Source organism: Haemaphysalis longicornis, unplaced genomic scaffold (genome assembly GCF_048455015.1).
Source record: "Haemaphysalis longicornis isolate Haplotype H1 unplaced genomic scaffold, Haemaphysalis longicornis Haplotype H1 scaffold_5, whole genome shotgun sequence".
Taxonomy (NCBI): Eukaryota; Metazoa; Arthropoda; class Arachnida; order Ixodida; family Ixodidae; genus Haemaphysalis; species Haemaphysalis longicornis.
The window spans coordinates 211162369-211170888 of NW_027526385.1; positions in this window are offsets into that span (position 1 = coordinate 211162369).

The following is an 8520-nucleotide window of genomic DNA, read 5'->3' on the forward strand; positions in this document are numbered from 1 at the left end:
AGCAGTAAAATACTTATAAGCAATAAGCAAGGGCATCGGGCAAGGAGACACGATCTGTCCGATGTTATTCACAGCATGTTTACAAGAAGTATTCAGAAAATTGCATTGGGAACAGGTGGGAGTAAGGGTTACTAGAGAATACCTCAATAACCTCAAATTTGCTGATGACATTGCCTTGTTAAGTATATCGGTGGAGGAATTGCAAAGCATGTTTATCGCACTGGACAAACAGAGTAGAACCGTCGGCCTGAAAATTAATATGCAGAAAACTAAAGTAATGCTGAATAACCTCGGGAAAGGTCAGCGGTTTGAGATAGGTGACGAGGTCGTGAAAGTGGTAAGCGAACATGTGTACTTAAGCCACGTTGTGACCCCGGATCCCATGAGTCAGAGATACGTGCTTAGTGCCTTTGAACAAGTGAATTCTAACTTGGCGTGAATATAGTAATGCTCAATAACCGTGGGACAGCACAGCGGTTTGAGATAGGTGGCGAGGCAGTGGAAGTGGTAAGCGAATATATCTACTTAGGCCAAGTTGTGACCCCGGATCCCAACCACGAGGCAGAGATAATTAGAAGGATCAGAATGGGGTGGGGTGCATATGGCAGGCATTCTCAGATAATGAATAGCAGCTTACCATTGTCGCTGAAGAAGAAAGTGTATGACAGCTGCATCTTACCGGTACTAACCTGCGGGGCGTTAACTTGGAGACTAATAATAGGGCTCAATTTAAATTGAGGGTTACTCAGCGCACAATGGAACGGAAGATGACTGGTATAACAATAAGGGACAAGAAGAGAGCGGAGTGGGTCAAGGAACAAACGCGTGTTCAGGATATATTAGTAGAAATTAAGAAGAAGAAATTGACCTTGGCAGAGCATGTAATGCGAAGGCAAAACATCCGTTGGTCATTAAGGGTGTCAGAGTGGATCCCTAGAGAAGGCAAGCGTGGGAGGGGCGGCAGAAAGTTAGATGGGCACATGAGATCAAGAAGTTTTCGGCGAGAAATTGGAGGCAGTTAGCGCCAGACCAGGGTAATCAGAGGATAGTGGGAGAGGCCTTGTCCTGCAGTGGGCGTAGTAAGGCTGGTGTGATGATGATGATGATGATGATGAAAAAGAGTACTGGGGGGTAGGATTTAGAGAATGGGGATAAGGCATTCGAGATGGTGGCAACAGAAAATAACAGTTTTCGTTATTCGTAGTTAAACCAGACAGTTTGAAGCAATATATTATGTTCCACTAAAAACCTGGTGTTGTTTGTGTTAAGCAGACATGTTCTGTCAAAGGGCAGGATAAATTCATGATTATCTCCAAACAAGTAAATAAGTACACATAATTTAAGATCAAGTTCGATATAGGCGGGTAGGATGCCGAGGTGGTGGGAGATCGGTTTTACAGTATTTCGACAATCACTGAATGTAAGCAAGCAAACGGCCTAATTTTAAAGACAACGCAGTGGTGCTAGATGGGTGTAAGTGTTGCCCCAAGAAGACGAACACTACATAATGGGGCCGTTAATGACTGAGAAATATAAAAATCGTTGAAGGGTCAATGGAAAAAATAAGTAGTTCCAATGAGGACGCTGATGCCGAGGCAATTTTAGATGTATTCGATCATTGGGGTTTCAGAACTTTCAGATTTCTGTCAAGGATAACTCCGAGAAACACAGTAAAGTCTTCTGAATATATGACGTGATTGCCAAAAATGATATATGGTGTGTTTGTATGTTCTTTGGGAGCGGAATGAAATATCATAAATTTGGTTTTTATCCTCTCAATTTGTAACAGATTATTTTGGCACCCGTGGGGAACCTTTTCTGGGTGGTTCGTTAATTTTGCTGTTAGATTTCACATATCGTTGTCCCAAAAATGTTGTCGTATCACAAGCATAGAGGATACATTTGCTGTTGTTGAGGCTGGTGGGAGCTCATCGATGTATATAAGAATATCAGGGGTCCTAAAATACAACCATAAGGAACACCCTGGTTAGCGATTCTTGGATAAGACATAGCGCTGCCGAATTTCGCAGAGTAGCTTGTTTTGCTCAAGTAATTTTTTAAGACTAAATGGTTCGGGCCGCATACACCACGTGATTCTAGTTTTTGCAAAAAGATAATACGATCGATAGTGTGGAATGCTTTTGTGAAATCAATAAATATGGGTCCCGCGAAACGGCGATTGTCAAACCTCTGTTTGTTCTAGTGCGTAAGCTAAAAAAGTTCGATTTCCTTTGAATAATTAGGCCTAAAACCGAGCTGTTGCGGCATTAAAAACTCAAGTTTGTGATGTAGTTCAATAATATCAATACAATCAGCTTTTCAATCAGTTTATTAAAAAGATGAATATTCTTATGGCGTCGTAGTTAGATCAGATATTTCGGTCACCCTTTTTCAACACTGATATTATCTTACATTTCTTTAGTTCTTCTGGAAAGACGCCGCTTTTGAACATTGTGTTGATAAAATGCACAAGAACGGTCGAAATATCGCAAGGTACTTCCTTTACTTTAGAAGGGTCGACGTTTATAAGGCCCGCACCGCTGATTTTCATGGTTATAAGAGTTTGAAATACTTCTCCGTATGACGTAGGCCGTACGTAGGAAGCGTGTAAACCGTGAGTGAAGCTTTGTTTTGGTTGATTGGCAGCGGAAAAATTATGAGAAAAAAATAAGATGAAATCGTTTGCGATGTCGGTGTCGTTAAAATAGACTGAGGTTCCATAAGTGATAAAATTAGGATTTGGTTCCGCGATGTCCTGGTTAAGATTTTCTTTGATAAGTGGCCAGTTCTAGATGGTGATATTCCTATTTTAGACAATTTTAGCTTGGTAATATTTTCTTTTAGCTACATGAAGTAAAACCGACAATTGTTAGGAATACGTCTTGTAATACTTACGCAGAGTAGCGGATGGGCCCTTAGATTTTTATGCAGGCAATTTCTTTACGGATTGAGCGTGGAAGACCACTTCATATCTGCGGATTTCTTGGGGAAGAAAACCACTTTGTTTCAGTTGACGCTGTCGTGAAAATTTTAAGGTTTTTACGTTATTCTGAATTGAATTTTTTTGAAAGCAATGTTAGCGTAGTCGTTTGAATAAATGTTTACCCAGTCTGTTTCCTTTGTGTTCTGATACAATTCACGAATTGCGAATTAGCTTTTCTGGATCAGGTTCGGCACATTTGTGTTTGCGGATTCAAGCATCAGGTTAACAGGGTAGTGATCCGTAATACTAAAATCCATGATTCCATCGGTGTGTGACGTCGTTCCGTTAGATAAAATAGGATTTTAACGCAGATTCAATGCCATGACATAGCACACTAGTAACGTAATCCAGATACGTACTATCTGATGTGTAATATGTTTGTTTATATATGCCACAATAACGAAGTTTTTATTTTCTTCGTTAGGTCGAGTCATAACTTCATCAAATTCATTGCAGAACTCTAGATATGACGATGACGTAGAGCGATAGATGGTTTTCATTTAGAGTGTTTGTTTTGGAAAAAAACTTCACAGTTACCTTTTCTGATTGAGATGACATATCGATGGCAGTATGATAATGTGTTGGAAACGAAAATAGATCTGCCACAACGAGTGTCCACATTGTTAGCAAACTCTGCCCTATACTTAAACAAAGAAAACAGGCGGCTATCCGTTGGAGTTATCCAAGTCTCTGAAAGACACACAAGTGAAATATTGTGACCAATTAGGGCTAAAAAGTTTACCAAGTCACCGTAACGCTTTTGCAAGCTACGAATGTTTAGATGAACAAGTGGTATATGACAAATAGCGTTGTTGTGAATAGGATTTAAGAACTGATCGGTGAAAATATATGCCATAATTCAGATTGTCATAATCCAGACTTTATATTTCAATTTTTCATAATTCACGTGGTAGCGTACGGCCATGGGATGGGGTTGGAAAATATCGAGGTCGCGCGATGTCATGAATGCAGAGAAATATACCCTTACTATGCGAAATTGCTTTATAGCTGATATTGTCACGAAGCCAAGGACGACGCAGTTGTCTTGCAGGAGAAACAAGTTTATTGGAGCGAACTTGTGCTCCCCTAACAACTCAAAAGAATACAGAGGCGGCGAAGCAGCGGTCAACAAAGTGACTTGCGTCAGCGAGCGTCGCAGAATCGGCGCGCGTGGTTCTGGAACCGTCGATTCGCACCGAGAACATTGTAGATGCAAGAAGATTATTCCGGGATGTTTACGTTAGATCGGAATGCTCTCCCTATCAGAACAGATAACACATGCGGCACAGAAAGAAAGAATGGAACACGCGCTTCCCTTGGCGCAGAGATAACACAGACCGGCGCAGCCGGGCGGTAAAAGCAAAACACAAATAAACAAACCCAATGTATGGTTCGCGGCATAACCCCCCCTCTAAGAGTGCATCGACCCGATGCTAACATAAGCGACAGTCCGAAAATAAAAATAAAATTCGTTATCGTCCGTAGAAAGGTTTTAAGCGAACCACGTGGACGACTTCGGGCCGCGTGCGTCGTCGTGATGTTCCGGAATCACCATCGGGGATCACCTCGTAGGTAAGTTGGCCGACACGTCGTAGAATCTGGTAGGGTCCGAAATACCGTCGCAGGAGCTTCTCACTGAGTCCGCGTCGTCGGATGGGAGTCCAAACCCACACACGATCCCCTGGTTGGTACTCGGCGTCTCGGCGTCGGAGGTTGTAGCGGCCCGCATCCACCAGCTGCTGGTCCGTTATACGAACTCGAGCGAGCTGGCGGGCCTCCTCCGCACGTTGAAGATATCCGTGGACGTCGGCGTTGAGGTCGTCGTCTTCTACGTGCGGAAGCATGGCGTCGAGCATCGTAGTCGGCCTTCTACCGTAGACAAGCTCGAACGGCGTCAGCTGGATCGTCTCCTGGATAGCCGTGTTGTACGCAAACGTGACATACGGGAGCACTTCGTCCCAAGTCTTATGTTCAACGTCAACGTACATTGACAGCATATCTGCGATTGTCTTGTTCAGACGTTCTGTTAGTCCGTTCGTTTGGGGGTGGTACGCCGTCGTTCTTCGGTGATCCGTGTTGCTGTAGCGTAATACTCCTTGCATCAGCTCCGCAGTAAATGCCGTTCCGCGGTCTGTGATTAGGACTTCCGGGGCTCCATGTCGCAGCACAACTTGGCTTATAAAGAACTTTGACACTTCTTGTGCAGTCCCTCTCGGAAGAGCGGCGGTCTCTGCGTAGCGCGTCATGTAGTCTGTCGCTACGACAATCCACTTGTTCTGTGATCGTGACGTAGGGAACGGGCCTAAAAGGTCCATTCCAATCTGTTGAAATGGTCTCGATGGGACGGCGATCGGTTGTAGAAGTCCGGCGGGTCTTGACGGCGGCGTTTTTCGTCGCTGGCAGTCACGGCAGCTCCGGACGTAGTGGGTGACGTCAGCGGTAAGGCCGGGCCAGTAGTACCTCGCCTTGATTTTTCCAATAGTGCGGGCTGTGCCGAGATGTCCGGAAGACGGGTCGTCGTGGCACGCTTCCAAAATTTCGTCACGAAGGTCAGCGGGGATGACGAGAAGGTAATTCGCTCTTGTTCCGGGGCTGAAATTCTTCTTCACGAGGACGGAGTTTCTCAGGCTGAATGCTGGTAAGGTGCGTTTGAAGGTCCTAGGAACGGCAACGTTGCATCCCTCGAGGTACTCGATTATGGCGCGTAAGTCGGGGTCGGCACGCTGCTGGGCGGCTAGGTCGCTCTCCGTCACGATCCCGAAGAACGCGCTGTCTTCATCAGAGTCTTGTGGTGGTGGGTCGACGGGGGCGCGGGACAGGCAGTCGGCGTCGGAGTGTTTCCTGCCGGATTTATAAACGACTGTAACGTCGAACTCCTGCAGGCGCAAGCTCCACCGCCCAAGACGGCCAGACGGGTCCTTCAAATTGGCGAGCCAACACAGCACATGGTGGTCTGTTACAACCTTGAATGGCCTTCCATACACGTATGGGCGAAATTTTGAAATCGCCCATATAATAGCCAGGCACTCTTTCTCAGAGGCAGAATAGTTTTTCTCCTCCTTCGACAGACCACGGCTGGCATAGGCGATTACCCTTTCGCAGCCGCTTTGCTTTTGGACAAGGACGGCACCCAAGCCTATATCACTGGCGTCCGTGTGCATTTCCGTTTCGGCATTTTCGTCGAAATGAGCGAGCACGGGCGGGCTTTGCAGGCGTTTTTGCAGCTCGCAGAATGCTTTTTCTTGGTCGTTTTCCCAGCTGAAATGGGTGCTGTCTTTTGTCAAGCGCGTGAGTGGCTCTGCAATGCGTGCGAAGTTTGCGACGAAGCGCCGGTAGTATGCGCACAGCCCGAGAAATCTTCGCACGCCCTTCTTGTCTTTCGGCGTAGGGAAGTTCGCGATAGCTGAAGTTTTTGCCGGGTCAGGTAGGACTCCCGCGGCGTTGACGACGTGGCCCAAGAACTTGAGTTCCTCGTATGCGAAACGGCACTTTTCAGGCTTCAGCGTCAACCCCGACGTACGAATGGCCTCGAGTACAGACTCCAACCTTGCAAGGTGTTCGTCGAAAGTCCGGGCGAATACCACTACGTCGTCGAGGTATACGAGGCAGGTGTGCCACTTAAGGCCAGCTAGCACAGTGTCCATGACTCTTTGAAACGTCGCTGGTGCTGTGCACAGCCCAAACGGCATCACCTTGAACTCGTATAGGCCGTCTGGGGTTATAAATGCAGTCTTCTCTCGGTCTCTCTCGTCCACTTCAATTTGCCAGTAGCCGGTCTTCAGGTCCATCGATGAGAAGTACTTCGCGTGGCAGAGGTGGTCGAGGGCGTCGTCGATTCGGGGAAGGGGGTACACGTCCTTTTTCGTGATTTTGTTCAGTCGCCGGTAGTCAACACAAAACCTTAATGTGCCGTCTTTTTTCGTTACGAGTACGACGGGCGCAGCCCAGGGGCTTTTCGATGGCTGTATAATGTCGTCGCTGAGCATGTCGTCGACTTGAGTCCGGATGGCTTCCCGTTCGTGTGAAGAGACGCGGTACGGTGACTGTCGGGTAGGTCGGGCTCCATCTTCGGTTATTATTCGGTGCTTCGCTAGAGGGGTCTGACGTAGTTTTGCGCTCGACGAAAAACATTCGCTATAGCGACGCAGCAAAGCCAATAATTTGTTCCGTTGTTCTTGCGGTAGCGCCGGATTCACGTCGAAGGGCTGCGGGAGCTTGAAGGTTTCTACGGGGGTGCGTTCAAAGTCGGCGACCGCGATCACGTCACTTGCTTCTTGCGTTTCTTCGAGGAATGCAATTGCCGCGCCCTTGTTTAAATGCTGGTACTCCTCGGTGAAATTAGTAACCAAAATGTGGGATTGGTGTTCCTTGAAGCGCGCAATGCCTCTTGCGACAGACAGACCGCGGTCAAGAAGCAACCTTTGGTCACTCTCCACGATAGCGTCAACGTCAGGAGCAGCACCTTCACAGTAGACAGTGATCATCAAACTTGCGCGGGGTGGCAGGGTGACATGATCATCGGCTATCCTTACAGCTGCACGGATTTCGGGGTTCGATTCCGGCGTCATGGAGTGGTCGGAGGAAAACGTTATCGACTTCGTCTGCAGATCGGTTATTGCGCCGTTGTCCGTCAAAAAGTCCATTCCGAGAATTACGTCGCGGGAGCAGTTGGGCAAAACGACGAACACCGCAGGGTACGTCGTGCCGTCTATGGTGACGCGCGATGTGCACGTTCCACTTGGCGTCACGAGGTGGCCTCCTGCTGTGCGTATGTGCGGACCGTCCCATCTGGTCATAACCTTCTTCAGCTCAGACGCAAATGGTCCGCTCAACACGGAGTAGTCGGCTCCCGTGTCTACGAGGGCGACTACATCAAAGCCGTCGATGGACACCTTGACGTCGGATGCCGCCTTCCTCGAGTTCCGGGTGCGTCGGGGCGTCGCATCTCGGCTTGTGCGTGTTGACGGTCGGGCACTGTGCGTCGTCGTTGTCATCGTCTTCTCAGCGGACGTCTCGGTCCGGTCGGGTGCGCGTCGCGGCGTATAGCTGTCGTCGTGTACGGAAGTCTCGTCAGGTCTGGGTCGGATCGTCGGGATGAGGGCATGTTGTGAGTCACTGTTTTCCGCGAGTCGTTGCGTCGTTGGAGGGTTTTCATTTTTCCGCGATCGTGCAACTTTACCTCCAGAAGTTGCTGCTTTTAGTTTCCCCCGCGTGGGCTGGGGGACCTTCCACGTGAGAACTCAGCATTGCTACGGCGGTTCGGCGACTGGTATGGGTAGGGTGACGGCGAACGGTTGAAACGGGATGGTCGACGGCTGGTGTTGGACAGGTACTCTTCGATCTCCGATGGGCGCTGGCCAGTTCGGGGGCGGGGTGCGTCGACGGAGAACCCTCGCAAACCGAGCCTCCTGTAGGGGCAGCGACGGTAGACGTGGTCGGCCTCTCCGCAGTGGTAGCACAGCGGACGATTGTCGGACGTTCGCCACACGTCGGTCTTCCTTGGGGCAGGGGGTTGCGCCGCAGGTGGTCGGGCCGGC